Consider the following 17,281-nt stretch of genomic DNA (forward strand, 5'->3'; position numbering starts at 1 on the left):
TGTGTTTAACATCTCAAAACTATGCAGTCTGAACAAAGAGCTCTAGGAATACAATGTATACAAGCCAGCCAGAACAGAAAAACTCATCTCCACAGTATAATATACAATGAACATAAAATTAATCTAAATTGGGTTAGAATCAGAATTTCCCAAACTGTCTCCTGGCAAGTCTGAACCAAAAAAAAAAAAAAAAAAAAAGAAAAGAAAGAAAAAAATTACTTAAAAAGGATCTAATCCCCTAGAAGAGCTACAAAACAAGTGGTCAAAAGCTGGTAGAGTGAAGGGCACCACAGGACAGGAGAGAGAGTCTACTTTTTACTTATACTTCTGTACCACTTTTGTACCATTTGGATCTTTGTTTTACCATTAGCATGTGTTCATTCTAGAAAGAATTATTTTTTAAGCTACCGCATTAACTGATAATAGGAAAGGTCGGTCCACAGAAAACATGCTGCTCCTCCTGAAATCACACTGTATACGAGACCGGGTATGTATTACATGGAATACCGCACATTTTAAATCTCTTTTCCTTACTATTTATTACCACGAAGCACTTCAGACTCACAACATAAAGCCGGTGACGTGTAGGGAGTGTCACGTGACAGTGACAGCTGCCTAAGGTATCGAGCTTTGTGAAGAGGTGTCCTAATTTCTATTAACTGGCCCAGAGAGAACAGATTTAATCTCATATCCTGTAGAAGAAAAAAAGAAAAGCAGGTTTCATTTTCTCAAGGTAACAAAAGCAACCCAATGTTAGAGCTAAGAAAGTAAATACAGGTCCATGATCCCTAAGCCACAATTCCAAAATCTACCAAAAAACCTCGGAAAACCAAAATTTTTCTAATATGCGTTAATGGCAACATTTAATCTGAACCTAACTGGCAGCAAAATCTGACCTGAACTGACATGAGACTATTTATAGTCTACCTACTAGAGTAAGAACAGTCATAGCTTCGGCAGCCGAAATACTGAAGTATTTGACCATGAAATGCTACCCCTGACTTTGCAGGAGCATTACATGTATATGGCAAATGTATCTTATAAGCTTTCCAAAAAATAAACACATTTCTGAATTCTAAAACACAGCTGGCCCTTAGAGTTTCCAGTAAGGGACCATGAACCTAAAAATGAGTTTTTATTGAAATGGTCCTTGTGGGACGGAAATCCTGTGAAATCAGATTGTTATGATCGTTATATAACTACAGATGTGATAAATTCATCTGAGTAATAAAAAATAAGTAAATAAAAATGATAAATAAATAAATAAAATGGTCCTGTCAACCTCTACTGAAATATATACCTCTTTCTAAAAACATTCTATAAATTAATTTGAACTTAGTTTTTAATTAAATTAAAATGTTAATTTATTTTTTTAATTTAACCTGAATTTAACTTTTAATTAAAACTTATAACTTAAAATGCTCTCATTTGACTATCTATAATTCTATAATTACAAGTTAAAATATTTTATACCACATCAACATTATTTCAAGTCAACCTCCCACTGAAAGCAATATTAAAATTAGCCTTTGGCAGAAGAGTGGTATCAGAATGGGGTAAAGATAGTAAAGTTAAAAAAGCAGACCTCTGTCAATATGTTTTTTCTTTTTATGTTTGAAAAAAACAAAACAAAACAAAAAAAACAAGGGCATGAGATTTCTTTAAATGTATCAAAAAGGAACATAGATTTTAAAAGTACCAATTTAAATCATTAAAAGAATGAAAATCAAAAATAAGTCACAGAATTCAAGCAGTTATCAAGAAATTGAATACAAAATAGAAGTCAAGGAACAGAACATGTACAAGTAATGAAAATTATATATTTTAGCCCAGTTATGTATCAATTCTGTGATAATATATGACTAAATGACAAATGATAGCAAAGCTTGCAAAACTCAAAAGGTCTCTATTATAGAAAGAAAACTATGAAGCCAGATTAAAGTAAGAACTAAGACACAGGACTACTAAAAACCTATAACTAATTCCAATAAAGAGTCATTTAGAAGAGTTCACATGAAAAATAGGGACAGAATGAACATTTAAAAAAATATAAATACAGTACTATATTTTAAACCTTTGAATCTACATGAAAAAAAATCAGTTTTTTGTTTTGTTTTGCTTTGTTTTACTATACACCAATCCTTCCATCCTCCCTGACTCTCTCTCTCATATGCTAGAAACAATGCAGCCAAATAGGAACCTCACTTCATAACTGGTAGATGGGGAAGCAGTGAAAATCCCTTTTAATAAATGTGTGGGGTGGAGAAGAAAAAAAGTTATACTTAAAGACTGAAAAATAACTCAAAGCACTACTTAAAGCAGCATTAGTAGTAAATATGATTGTTGCTACATCCTGGAAACAAAGGATAATGCTAGCTTTACAGGTATTATTAACTAAATTGTGGTTCATACTATCCAAGAAAAATAGGCCATCATCAGAAAGAGCTGAAAAGAGAAAACTGCTGATATATGAAACTCTAAATCAATTATAAGTTAGAAACAGCAAGGTAAATTTTGATTTTACAAGTAAAATCTCCCACTGTAATCTCCCTTTTACTGAAACAGAAATGGAAGAAAGAGAAAAACAAGAGGACAACAAAAAGATACTCAGATACAGGAACATCAAGGATAAAGAGCGAGAGGAGAGGACGTCCTGTAAGGAAGAGTTTCCAACTCACTATTACAAGATTTACTACAAAAGAAACTTAAAGCTATAGATTTGGTTAACTAATAGTACAAAGTTAAAGAAAATCAAAGTGGAAAGCTAAAAATCTAAGATTTTAATCCACTAAGAACATGTTGAGAAAGACCTTGTTTGCTAAGGGAGGGGTGAGGCTGGGACTAATGGAACCTTCAGGTGCTAGAAAACAAAGACTGTGGGAAAAGAATTTCACCCCCCCCACCAAAGAATTATACCCTGTGATAAGGCTGCATATAATCCAGTATACATACTAATCTACCAGGTTCTAAGAATATTCCTTGGTTAATTACATAACAGATCCAGATTCAAGGCATCTTTTTGAACTAGGTCATTCACATAATTCCTATAGCGTAAGACAGAGATACCGGTTCAATATCTGAGACAAATAACTTTAAATTCAAATCATGGAGTTCCTGCCATGGCTTGGCGGAAGCAAATCTGACTAGAATCCATGAGGATGTTGGTTCGATCCCTGGCCTTGCTCAGTGGGTTAAGGATTCGGCGTTGCTGTGAGCTGTGGTATATGGGTTGCAGACGCAGCTCGGATCTGGCGCTGCTGTGGCTGTGGCGTAGGCAGGCTGCTACACCTTCAATTCGACCCCCAGCCTGGGAACCTCCATATGCCTTGGATGCGACCTTAAAAAGACAAATAATAATAATAAAAAATTAAAATCATGAAGGCATTAATAACGCTGTACAGGTATCAATACTCAATTTTACATACTTTTATATCATGCAGTGTGTTCTGATAGGGTGATCTTAGTTTCCTTACACAGATATTAGTTTGACCATCATGATTTAAGGAGCTTCCACAGTTAAGAGTGCAGTGTACTGAGGAAATGCACAAAAGTATCCAAATATCAGTGAATCTGTAATCAAGTTGAAGAGAGAATATCACATAAAAACAATTCGAGAAGGCGTACTAAGGAGCTAAGCACCAGTTGTGAAAATGAACTGATATAAATATATACCAACAAATATATAGAAACATTCAAATTAAAGTATTTTTCAAGATGCACACCCCTAAGAAGTTTTATATTTATCTCAATCAGGTTGCCATCACTGAAAATATTCTGCAATTCCTATTCTGCTTCCAAAACAGTTTTTCACAAATCACACTAGGAAATCTGCCTCATTACTTCGAACGCATTTTGGACCCCAAACAATATTATCCAAACAAATCATTTAACCAGACCTGAAAAATAACTTTTGGTTGCTCCCCAAATCAAATCCACTCTGAAAGAATGAAGATTTTCTCCTACGGAAATTCCAAAGAATATCTCATACTCTGGAAGCAACTCCTAAATAATGCCTCAGATGTTTTAAGAAAAGGCAGGACTTCCACTTCTAGAAAAGATGGAGTAAGAGAGATCAGATGTACCCCTGCACCTGAAACAACTAAAAACTGTGGACAAAATATATAAAACAATGGTTTCCAAAACACTGGACATCGGGCAAGGAAGGTCAGCGATTCCTCAAAGATGGTAAACAAACAAGGTGAGCCCTGAAATTGTCCCAACTTGCTCCCCAGGCAAAATTTCCAGGCTAAAGCACAGAGAGGGGGAGTCCTGGCAAAACTCAGAGATGTCCCTTAGCTGAGGACCTGGAGCTGAGATTCTGGGAAATCCAAGGGAGCCAGAGTTTCTTGCGCATAGTAGTACTGGAGAGAGAGCTGCACAGAAAAGAACTGAGATCTGCAGGGACTCCTCGAGTATTCAGCTAAGTAACTAGAAAAAACACAGCTCACATCACGCTAAAGGGTACAATGCTCTCCCCTGAAGTCTGGGGAAAAGGCAAAGATGCCCATTTATATCACTTTTTATTTTTTAAAATTTATTTATTTTTGCCTGTTTCTAGGGCCACTCCCGCGGCATATGGAGGTTCCCAGGCTAGGGGTCCAATCGGAGCTGTAGCCACCGGCCTACGCCAGAGCCACAGCAACTCGGGATCTGAGCTGCGTCTGCAACCTACACCACAGCTCATGGCAATGCCGGATCCTTAACCCACTGAGCAAGGGCAGGAATCGAACCCGCAACCTCACGGTTCCTAGTTGGATTCGTTAACCACTGCGCCACGATGGGAACTCTCACTTTTTCTTTTTTTAAATTGAGGTACAGTTGAGGTACAATATTAGATAAGTTTCATGTATGCGATATAGTACAACACAGTTTTTAAAGGTTATCCTCTGTTTATAATTATTATAATATTAGCAATGTTCCTTTTGCTGTACAATGCATCCTTGCAGCTTATTTGTTTTATACAGAGTAGTTGTACCTCTTAATCCCCTACCCTTATCTTGTTCCTCCCCTCTGATAACCACTAGTTTGTTCTCTGTACCTCTGAGTCTTTGTTATATTCACTAGTTTATTTTTTAGATTCCACATATCAGTGATATACAGTATCTGTCTTTCTCTGACTCATTTCACTAAGCATGATACCCTCCAAGTTCATCCATGTTGATGCAAATGGCAAAACTTCATTAATTTTTACCCCTGAGTAGTACTCCATTGTATAGACCACATCTTCTTTGTTTATTCATTGTTGATGGACACTTAGGCTGCTTCCATATCTTGGCTATTGTAAATAATGCTGCTATAAACATGGGGGTGCATGTGTCTTTTTAAATTAGTATTTTTTTCTCCCCAGAAATATACCTAGATATAGAATTGCTGGGTCATACGGTAGTTCTATTTTCAGTCTTTTGAGAAGACTCCATACTGTTTTCCGTAGCGGGTCCACAAATTTACATTCGCACCAATGGTGTACAAGAGTTCCCTTTTCTCCACATCCTTGCCAACATTTGTTACTCATGTTATAATATTTCTATTATGGTACTTGAGGTCCTAGCCAATACAATAAGGCAAAAATTAGAACTCGAAGATTAGAAAGTAAAATTGTCTTTGTCAATGATATAATTGTGTATGTAAAAAACCAAAATGACCTTACAAAAATGCTACCAGAAGTAATGAATGAAATTAGCAAAGTTTATTTATTAGATTCATTAGAATCACAATCATATCAATAATCAAATCCTATCAGAGTTTCCTGGCAGCCTAGTAGTTAAGGGTTTGGCGTTGTCAATGCTGTGGCTCAGGGTGGATCACTGGCCCGGGAACAGCTGCATGTCACAGGTGCGGTCAACACCCCCCACAAAAAGGCCAAAAAAGCCCAAAAAACAAACACCCTGTATCCAAAGGAAGAAGTCTTTAATAATGAAGAACTTCCAGGAAGACAGTTTAGAGAATGCTTTCTGAGCGAGAAGGAAAATGGTTTGGAATCCAGAAACGAGGAAGAATATTTTACATAAAGCACAGCCCTTATAAATCATGGGGACAAAAAGGGAGAAAATCATATGGAATACAGAGAAAAGACTGCATGGGAGAAGGCAAAGATTCAAAAGTAGGGAATGAATGTTGATAGATGGAGGCATTAAAGGATCTGGCTGAGACGCGGGGATGTGGATTTCACAGAATTAGGAAGGTTGATAAAGAAGGGAGAAGAAGCAAATATGTAGGAAATGTTTTCTGGAGAGACATTAGGAGCAGGACCACTGATAGGAAGCCACTTCAATAATCTAGGCATAGTCTGAAGATGACTCAGGAACAGGACGGTGGCATGAAACAAAAATGAGAGGCTCAAAGTCCAAAGCCATAGAGAAAAGAGCTAAAAGATATTGCGATGTTTCAAAATTTAGTGTTTCAGGATTTCGAGATGCAGGCACTGGGAGCATGGTTACCAATGATGGCACCCAAAAGCATGAACAAATCCTTAAGGGAAGTGAAAGATAGGTGGTGTCCAGGCTCCACCATTATCGTTTTGAAAGGCACCCTGAATGATAAACCCAAGATCTGGAAAATAGGAGGTTAAAGGCAAACAAGAGAAAATGACATTAAATACACTTTTTTTTTTTTTTTTTTTTTTTTGTCTTTTTAGGGCCGCACCCTCGGCATATGGAGGTTCCCAGGCCAGGGGTCTAAATAGAGCTGTAGCCGCCGGACTATGCCACAGCCACAGCCACACCAGATTCGAGTCACATCTGTAACCTGCAACACAGCTCATGGCAACGCCGGATCCTTAACCCACTGTGTGAGGCCAGGGATCAAACCCACAACCTCATGGTTCCTAGTCGGATTCGTTTCCGCTGTGCCACAACGGGAACTCCCTAAATACACCTTTTTTAAGTGCAGTAAATAGAAGTCTAGAGAACATGTGCTTCAAAAGCAAACAGGCTGCATCAGTGTGGAGCCCTGGCTCTGGCAGGTTCGGGAAGCTCAGGGTAGTGTCACAATGTGCTGAGGCCACCTCACAAGCTGTGTGGGGCACAGGGTCCCCCTTTTAAAGTTTTCAAACCAGCTCTTACTGGCTCGAAATGTGATGTCTTCTGCATTTTCATTCACTTGTTTTGTTTTTGTTATTTCCACAAAGAGCCTTTTCACCAATTCTCTTGGTGTTTTAAAAGTCACGTTTTCCCTGTGGGCCTGTGTTTCCGCCATATATCGGGAAGGTGGGGACGTAAACAGACCTTCTCTCTTCATATCCATCCATAGACCCAACTGCTTGGTTTAACAGAGAATCGATAATTATAAAACTTTTACAGAGAAAAGAAGGCTGACACAAGAGTACTCGGTGAAAAGTTTATTTTAAAATGTATTGTCCACAGCACATCTAGGTGGAGTCCTATATTTAGAAGTCCCAAGGAGATACACATCTGGGTAAAATATCTCATGAAAAGGATTATTACTGAGCATGACACACCATCAGCAAGACAGTCTCCAATTTTTACAGAAGGAAAAACGTCCAGCTCCTAGGAGGACCTCGGCTTTATCTTCTTCTCCTTCCTCCACGTGGGAACCCAGCAGAGAGCTGTTCAAAGGCCTTTCCCTCCATATGCTGACCTGGGCCCATGTTAGGAAGCCTGGACCTCTTCTACTTTTTGAAGTTCTTAATGTTTTAGGGAAAGAATACAATGTAACAGTGCTGTTGCAAGAGAATGGGGTATTAGAGCATCCTGAGGTCCTAGGTCTCAGCTAAGTGAGGGTCCTTGGCTCCCCACAGGAAAGAATTGAAGAGTAAGCCACAGTAAAGTGAAAGCCAGTTTATTCAGAGAGAGATGCATTCATAAGCAAGAATGCAGACCATCTCAGAGGGCGAGAGCAGTCGAGGAACCTGGGATGGTTAGTTTTTATGGGTTGGGTAATCTCATATGCTAATGAGTGGAAGGATTATTCCAACTAAATGGGGCAGGGATTTCCAGGAATTGGCCACTGCCCATTTTTAGCCTCTTATGGTCAGCGTGGGAACTGTCATGGCACCTGGGGGTGTGTCATGTAGCTCCTGCATCACGATGAGTGTACAGTGAGGTTCAAGGCTGACAGGAGGCTGACTCCTCCACCATCTTGAGCCTGCTTGGTTCTGACCAGTTTATGTCTTATTCTTAAGGGCTGTGGCGTTCTTTTAATGGTTGTGCCCTGCTCTCTTCCTTCCTGTCTCAGTACTATTCACAAGATATAGAATTAATACACATGTTCATTTGTCATAAATCACAGATAATATGATCTGGCAACTGGAACAAGTTTTTTGTTTGCTTGTTTTTGGTCTTTTGTCCTTTTAGGGCCGCACCCACAGCATATGGAAGTTCCCAGGCTAAGGGTCTAATCAGAGCTACAGCTGCCGGCCTATGCCACAGCCACAGCCATGCAGGATCCGAGCCGCTTCTGCGACCTACCCCACAGCTCACAGCAACACCGGATGCTTAACCCACTGAGTGAGGCCAGGGATCAAACCTGCAACCTCATGGTTCCGCTGCACCACAGGAATTCCTGGAACAAGTTTAAGGTTATAATCAATATCTTCTTCCAACCCTATGGATTTATCTCTTAGACTGCTTACATCTACTGATAGGGACAGAGGAGGATAGTTGCATGGGTAGTTATAGAAGTCTCAGTAGGGGATCACAGACAGGGAAACCTAGGGAGATCACTGTAAGTTAATGATCCACTCAAGAAAGCCATCAGAACACAGCTTAACTATAAAATCATAAATAACAGCACCTCAAGCCATTAAGTGAAAGATAAAATGAGGCCTGTATTCAAGTTCAGCAAGATAATAATCCTTAGGACCAAGGGCAGGAATTTATAGGAAAGATAACATTCCAAAGTAGGAGACCCTCAGAGTTCCCATTTTGGCTCAGCGATAACGAACCCAACTTGCATCCATGAGGACACGGGTTCAATCACTGGCCTCACTCAGTGGGTTAAAGATCCAGCGTTGCCATGAGCTGTGGTGTAGTTCGCAGGTGCAGCTCAGATCCCGTGTTGCTGTGGCTGTGGTGTAGGCCGGCAGCTACAGTTCTGATCTTTTTTTTTTTTTTTTTTTTTTGTCTTTTTGCCTTTTTCTAGTGCCGCTCTCGCGGCATATGGAGGTTCCCAAGCTAGGGGTCTAATCAGAGCTACAGCCACAGCAACACAGGATCCGAGCCGCATCTGCGACCTACACAACAGCTCACGGCAACACCAGATCCTTAACCCACTGAGCAAGGCCAGGGATCAAACCTGCAACCTCATGGTTCCTAGTCAGATTCGTTAACCACTGAGCCACAATGGGAACTCCTACAGTTCTGATTTAACTCCTAGCTTGGGAACTTCCATATGCTTCGGGTGCAGACCTTAAGGAAAAAAAAAAAAAAAAAAGTAGGAGACTTGCATTATACAGAAACTTGAGATGATTCAACATATTTTATCTTGTCTTATGACCCTTCTGCTGATTTGAATAAGCACCTTGACAGTCCTAGTTTGACCTCTTAGCCAACAAGGAGGAGCCAGTGAAGTAAGCCTGCCGTCTACTTGAAGAATGAGGAAGGTGGCAGTCTTTTCCCACTCCCTGCTTTCCTTGGATTACAAAAATGTAGCCCGCCCCCCCCCCCCCCACCAAATCTCTGGGGCAGAGCCTCCTCACCTACCCACTTGTATCCCTCACAAGCTTCCTAACTTAATAAACCTATTTCTTGCCTATCACTCTCGCTCAATTCGTTCTGCACTGAGACACAAAGAACCTAAGTCTCGCAAGTCCAGAACCAGGTGAGTGATTCTAATTAAAAAAAAAAAAAAAAAAAAAGAGGTCCCGTCATGGCGCGGCGGAAATGAATCCAGCTAGGAACCATGAGGTTACCGTTTCGATCCCTGGCCTCATTCAGTGGGTTAAGGATCCAGCATTGCCGTGAGTGAGCTGTGGTGTAGGTCGCAGATGCGGCTCGGATCCTGTGTTGCTGTGGCTGTGTTGAGGGCCAGCAGCTGTAGCTCTGATTAGACCCCTAGCCTGAGAACCTCCATATGCCGTGGGTGGGGCCCTAAAAAGCAAAAAAACAAAAACCATGGGTTCAAGTCCCAATCTGGGTTCTGGCTGAATCAGAGGTGTCTGAGTTTCACTACTGTATGCAAATCATTCTGCTGAGTGCCACAGAAAAAAAACAAAGTAGTATAAACTTGATTTGAGCTCAAGGTATCCAAGAGAGAACTAACTCCGGACAGCTCCCTCTTCTCTAGTTGAGGAACTAACAATTATCACTCCACCTTTGCTCTTGCGAGGAATTTGTTGGCTTTGTCGCATAAACTACCTGCTACCTTCTCCATTCAAGCAGTCTGAATTTTTCTTTCTCTCTTGGGTCCTTCCTACACCTTTAAACCGATTTTCTATCTTTACGTTAAGATGCTGCCTTCTCAACCTTCCCCTGCTTCCGTTTTCTCCTTCCTTTCTTTTCCAAAAATCTTGAAATAAATTACCCTCCCTGCTCTCATTCTCCCTACCATTCATTATCTCCTTAGCCCCTGCTAACGTAGGTCAATAAATGAACACACAGAAATGTGTAGCGATCGACATTACAATAGGTCACTTATCCTCTTCTGAGCAGGATCAGCACTACCACTTCCAGAGATTAATCGCCTCTCATTCTGAAAACGATCAAGCTCTGAATATGAAAATCTGAGAAACACCGGTTAGCCAATAAGATTCGGACATCCCACACCTGTGTCTGAAAACAACAGCGGTAGAATGAAAGATGGGCGAGAGCTGGGGAGAATTGGGGAAAAGTGAAACTGAGCAGGACCCTGTGGCTTCCAGGTACAAATCCTTTCTGGGTCCCCCGTTTCTTGTTTATAGAAAATAGGCTTCATTCAGCCTCCAAGAGCTTCCCTGAGTTCTAAAGGGCTGGTTCAAACAGTTGCTAATTGAAGGGAGGAAAAGCAGAGATTAAGGGAGGAGCAATCAAGAAACAACAGTGCAGCCGTGGGGCAGGATCCCAGTTCCAACTCCAGGAATATACATAACATTTGAGTTACTCTGCAAAACTGAGGCCCTCGCCCAAGCAGCGGAAGGCAACTTGAGGATGAGTGCAGATTCCTGGAGCACCGCCCTGTAACCTCACCACTAACCAATCAGTAGAAAACCATTCACTCTGAAGCTCTCACCCCAGATTTTGCCAATAAAAATTTCTCTCCCCAAACCGTTAGGGAGTTTGGGGTTTTTAAGCATGAGCCACCCGTTCTCCTTGCTTGGCCCTGCAATTAACCTTTCTCTGCTCCAAACTCTGACGTTTGGGTTTATTTGGCCTCACTCTGCATTGGGCACATGAACTTTTTTTTGTCCCTGAGGCATATGGAGTTCCTGGGCCAGCAATCAGATACGAGCTGCAGCTTCGACCTAATAGGGCTGAGAAAGACAGAAGGAGGCTTGAAAGCAGAGTTGTTAAGTGAAAGGAAATGGACTAAATGTCCACTCAATGGAACTTCCCTTCTTCACTTACAGTTGAGAATCGAATTAAACTAATGCTAGTTCAGTTAAACACTTAATGACAGGTAAGTAAAACTAAAGTTTCAAGCTGTAGAAATGTGTATATTTATGTATGCACCTGTTGGTTCTTCTCAATAATCCTTTCTGATTTCATCCCTTTCACTGGTTCAGTATCTGGCCCTGCCAAGTAGATTAGCACTTGCCTCAGGCAATCTGGAGGTCACTTCCTTCACTCTCTGCTCCTAGATAAGTTTAAATGAGTCATGAGTCACCACTTTCTTTTTTTTTTTTTTTTTTTTTGCCTTTTAGGTCCTCACCCACGGCACACAGAGGTTCCCAGGCTAGGGGTTGAATTGGAGCTGTAGCCTTCAGCCTACACCAGAGCCACAGCAATGTTGGATCCAAGCTGAGCCTGCAACCTACACTACAGCTCACAGCAATGCAGGATCCTTAACCCACTGATCGAGGCCAGGGATCAAACCCACAACCTCATGGTTCAAAGTCGGGTTTGTTGACTGATGAGCCACGACGGGGACTCCTAAATGAGTCACCACTTTCTAACTCCACCTGAAATCATTTGCATGGTTATAGGGACTGTACTCAAGCAAGTAAGTATATTAATGAGAAGTGACAAGCAGGAGTTCCTACTGTGGCTTGGCGGTAACGAACCCGACTAATATCCATGAGGATGTGGGATTGATCCCTGGCCTCGCTCAGTGGGTTGAAAGATCCAGCGTTGCCACGAGCTGTGGTGTAGGTCACAGATGTTGCCCGGATCCCGAGTTGCTATGGCTGTGGCACAGGCTGGTGGCTACAGCTCCAGTACAGCCCCTAGCCTGGGAACTTCCCTAAAAAGACATAAATATTGCTGGAGAGGACTTCCTGACCTCCAGTTGTATTGATGAGTTTTCATCCCTCCTCCTCCCTTGTCTGTCTACTATATATGTATACTAATATACACAAATATGTACACTAATATTTTTTTTTTTGTCTTTTTGCCATTTCTTGGGCCGCTCCTGCGGCATATGGAGGTTCCCAGGCTAGGGGTTGAATCAGAGCTGTAGCCACCGGCCTACGCCAGAGCCACAGCAACTCGGGATCCGAGCCGCGTCTGCAACCTACACCACAGCTCACGGCAACGCCGGATCGTCAACCCACTGAGCAAGGGCAGGGACCGAATCCGAAACCTCATGGTTCCTAGTCGGATTAGTTAACCACTGCGCCACGATGGGAACTCCTACACTAATATTTTATTGCATCAAATGGCACTCATCTTTGTAGGTGTCTGCCTCGCCCACTTCACTGTGTATTCCTCGGCAGCAAGGCTCTCTTCTCATGCCATCCTTGAAGCCCTGGCTGCTAACACAGCATTCAGCACAGGCACTCAAAAGTTCAGTGAGGAGTTCCCGTCGTGGCGCAGTGGTTAACGAATCCGACTAGGAACCATGAGGTTGCGGGTTCGATCCCTGCCCTTGCTCAGTGGGTTAACGATCCGGCGTTGCCGTGAGCTGTGGTGTAGGTTGCAGACGCGGCTCGGATCCCGAGTTGCTGTGGCTCTGGCGTAGGCCGGTGGCTACAGCTCTGATTCAACCCCTAGCCTGGGAACCTCCATATGCCGCGGGAGCGGCCCAAGAAATAGCAACAATAACAACAACAACAACAAAAAAAGACAAAAAAAAAAGTTCAGTGAAACTGTGGTCCTGTGAGTCCCTGCCATATAAAAAAGCATTTAAAGAAACAACCATACTGACCACCTCTACTAATAAGGATTAAAAAGCTACCCATTAAACTCTACAGTGACTAGATAAAATTTTCAAATTAAAAGTTTTAATTATAATATTCTTTCTATAATATTAAAATGTTTACCTATTATAAGGAGAAATTATGAAAAAAAAAAGAATCTGGAGACAATTTAAAAGGGAAAGCCCCTCCCTCTCCCCATATATTTATTTAAACCATTAGAATGACTTTTTTTTAATACTATTTTTAGTTCTCTTTCCTAACTTAATTTGAAAAATATTCATTTGAGGACCTACTATGTACAATTTGCAGTGCTAGGCACTGGTGATACAAATGTGAACAAAACAGACAAGGTCATTTTATTTGTGTAGCTATATTCTAGCAGGGAAACAATACACAAATTAAATGATTATCTAATCACGACTATATGACGTGCTCTAAGTGTTTAAAAGGAGCACATCTCCTAATCTGGGGCGGGGTGACGAGGAAGTCACTAAAGAAGTGACATGTAAACTGGGCTCCAAGGGTTGAAGAGGCATCAACTAGGGCTGAAGTAGGAGGCTTTCAGACAGTGGGAACAGCAAGTGCAAAGAGGAGACCTTGAATGGGGAGGAACATGAGTTTCAGGAACCAGAAGCAGGTCAGTGCAGCAAGAGCAGAGGCACCAAAGGGGAGAACAGCAGGAAATGACACAGGGTCGTCCCTGGGCATCCAGTGAACAAGATATATCAGGTACTGTTTCTCATAAAGTTTATATTCCAGAGGGTGGAGAGCAGGGTTTGGGGGACTCATCAACAGTTGTAAGTAGGTTGGAGTTCCCGTCATGGTACAGCAGAAACGAATCTGTCTAGGAACCATGAGGTTGTGGGTTCAAGCCCTGGCCTTGCTTAGTGGGTTAAGGATCCAGCATTGCTGTGAGCTGTGGTGTAGGTTACAGGTGCGGATCGGATCTGGCATTGCTGTGGCTGTGGCATAGGCCAGGGCTACAGCTCTGATTGGACCCCTAGCCTGGCAACCTCCGCGTGCTGAGGGTGTGGCCCCTCAAAAAAACAAAACCAAAGAAACCCAACAGTTGTAAGCAGGTGAGATGTGACTACAGCTACACTTGTTTTTTAGGTAAATGTTTTATATTTGAGGTATAACGTATATGCAGGTTTGTTTTTTTTTTCCTTCTCCTTTTTACTGTTGTACCTGAAGCATACAGAAGTTCCCAGACCTGGCATTCCCATTGTGGCTCCATGGTAACGGACCTGCTGAGTATCTATGAGGATGCGGGTTTGATCACTGGCTCCACTCAGTGGTTAAGGATCCAGTGGTACTGTAAGCTGTGGTCACAGATGCAGCTGTGGCTGTGGCGTTGCTGCGGCTGTGGCGTACCCTGGCAACTACAGCTCCAATTATCCAATTAGACCTCTAGCCTGGGAACTTCCACATGCCATGGGTGCGACCCTAAAAAAAAAAAAAAAAAAAAAAAAAGAAGTTCCCAAGCTACCAGTTTAATTGGAGTTGCAGCCGAGGCCTTCGCCACAGCCAAGCCAGATCTGAGCTGCATCTGTGACCTATGCCACAGCTTTCACCAACATCGGATTCTCAACCCACTGAGCCAGGCCAGGGATTGAACTCGTACTCTCACAGAGACTACACTGGTCCTTAACCCGCTGAGCCATGACGGGAGCTCCACATATAAGTAGTTTTAAATGATTATTCCTACTGCAATTTCAACAATTATCTGAGGCAGAGAATTCCTCATGAAAGAAAAAACAGAGGTTCTAAAAAACTAAGTACTTTATTTCAGGACATTTATTCAACAAACATTTGAGTGCCTACAATAAGGCAGTTTCAGTACAGTGTGCTTGGGAATCTAGAGATAAATGCAACGGTCTTGCTCTTAAGAAACTCACAACCTGCTGGGACAGGTCTAGAAAGACTATATAGTGTTAGTCCCTGCTAGAAATGACTAAAGTATAAGGGCACAGAGAGGAATTCAATCTTCCTAGGAAGAATTAATCATTTCACCTCTGTCTTAAAGCTGCATTTTTTTCAAACTATTAGTTTTTGAATTCTCCATCATTTCTGTACTTGGGACATAGTAGATACTCAAGCATATTTCTGCAATATAAACCAAGCCAGGACTTTCAACTTCTAGCTCAGTGCCTTTCCCATAACCTAATATGCCCCTGACTCTGGAAGAGGATGTACTAATTCCAAGGAGCTCCTCCTTTGAAACTGCTTTCAGAGTCAGCTTACAAACCACAAAACAAAAAAGGTTCATTAAATTAAAGTCAAACCTCATTTCTGACCCAGTCTGAAAACCCATAAAGATATCTAAACACAGTTATTTTTAAAAGCAAATCTTCATTCAGGAGAAATTCTCCCTATGAAGGCAATTAAAAAACTGCCATCTACTCCTTCATAATTCAAGATCTCTGTCCTCAAAGGACTTTATTTTAGTTTCTAGTTGGAAAGATAAAAGGTAGTGCATATACAGATTAAATCAAAATACAAGGTAGCATTGGTTCACTGATTTAAAAATACTTACAGACTGCCTACTACAGGCCAGGTAAGGAGCTACAGGCCAGGTAAGGAGCCGGCTTAGGGATGCAAAGATGAGTAAGACAAAAGCCTGCCTTCATGGAACTCACAGTCTTAGGGAGAAAACCAACAGTACACAATCCAGGACAATGAGAGCTATGTATCAGCAGGTACACACAGATGAGGACACAGAAGCTATGTTCAGTTGCCATCGGTTCTAATTCATCAGGCTCCTATTCCCATGCCTTATCAGTTATTAAATATTTTAACACTACCCTTGATTACAATACAAACTAATAAATACAAGTAACTGCTATAGGAAAAAGCAGTGACACAAAATAAAATTAATGCCACAATGGCTCAGAGGAGATGGTGAGAACAGACGTTTAGGGACCGTCTCAGGATCCTCTGGGTTTCTCAGCAAGGAAGGTTAGCCTATTTGGATAAGGAACTGGTTCCAGGGAGTTACCAACAGAGTTACCAAGAGGCCAGTGGTGGCAGCTCCACAGGTACAGCCCTCCAACTGTGCTGAGGACATAGTTTAGGGTTGTGCAGTCCAACATGTACCAGCCACATGCAGCTACTGAGCACTGGAAATGTGGTCAGTCTGAATTGAGATGTATGAAGTGAAAAATACACTCTAGATTTCAGAGTTTCATATAAAAAAAATGTAAAGCATCTTGAAATTTTTTGTTTGTTTGTTTTGGTCTTTTCTTAGGCAGCTCCTGCGGCACACAGAGGTTCCCAGGCTAGGGGTTGAATCGGAGCTGTAGCCGCAGGTCTACACCAGAGCCACAGCAACGCGGGATTTGAGCCGTGTCTGCAACCTACACCACAGCCCACGGCAACGCCGGATCCTTAACCCACTAAGCAAGGCCAGGGACTGAACCCACAATCTCATGGTTTCTAGTCGGATTCGTCAACCACTGAGCTACGACGGGGACTCCTGGCTTTTTTTTTTTTAGGGCCACACCTGCAGCATATGGAGGTTCCCAGGCTAGAGGTCGAAGTGGAGCTACAGCTGCCAGCCTACGCCACAGCCACAGCAACTGGGATCTGAGCTGCATCTGCGACCTACACCACAGCTCACGGCAACACAGGATCCTTAACCCACTGAGCAAGGCCAGGGATCAAACCCAAGGCCTCATGGATGCTAGTTGGGTTTGTTAACCGCTGAGCCACGACGGGAACTCCCAAAATAGTTTTTTTGTTTGTTTGTTTGTTTTAACCAATTACATGTTTACATAAAATTCTGGACATTTTGAAGTAAATAAAATGTTATGAAAATCAATTTCACCCTTTCTTTCGACCTTTTTAATGCGGCTACTAGAACATTTAAAAAGTACATATGTGGCTCGCACTTGTGGCTTGCTTTCTATGTCTCCTGCACAGTGCTCGTCCAGAGAGCTTTAAATAACAAGCAAGCTGCAGCATTTAATCCCTCGAGGCAATGAAACACTATTGAGGGCTTTCAAATTTAAGTGCTTGTGGTAGATCTGGGGAGGGGGCAGGAAACATAAACAA

At 41.9% G+C, this 17,281-nt stretch overlaps 1 protein-coding gene and 1 long non-coding RNA gene across 5 annotated transcripts in view; both read right to left on the reverse strand.

Annotated features, from left to right (window-relative positions):
- TNRC6B (trinucleotide repeat containing adaptor 6B) overlaps nucleotides 1-17,281 on the reverse strand; it is a 247,943-nt gene that overhangs the window by 225,244 nt on the left and 5,418 nt on the right. The gene's annotated exons all lie outside the window — the stretch shown is intronic.
- LOC146403116 (uncharacterized) lies at nucleotides 5,048-8,892 on the reverse strand. The gene is made up of 2 exons (XR_014803029.1): nucleotides 6,874-8,892; nucleotides 5,048-6,643 (listed from the first exon to the last, which is right to left on the reverse strand). It is a non-coding gene; the product is annotated as an uncharacterized LOC146403116 (long non-coding RNA).

Source organism: Sus scrofa, chromosome 5 (genome assembly GCF_054392235.1).
Source record: "Sus scrofa isolate SSC_HxYL_T2T_F1_AM1 chromosome 5, Sscrofa_HxYL_maternal_Yorkshire_Landrace_v2.0, whole genome shotgun sequence".
Lineage (NCBI taxonomy): Eukaryota > Metazoa > Chordata > Mammalia > Artiodactyla > Suidae > Sus > Sus scrofa.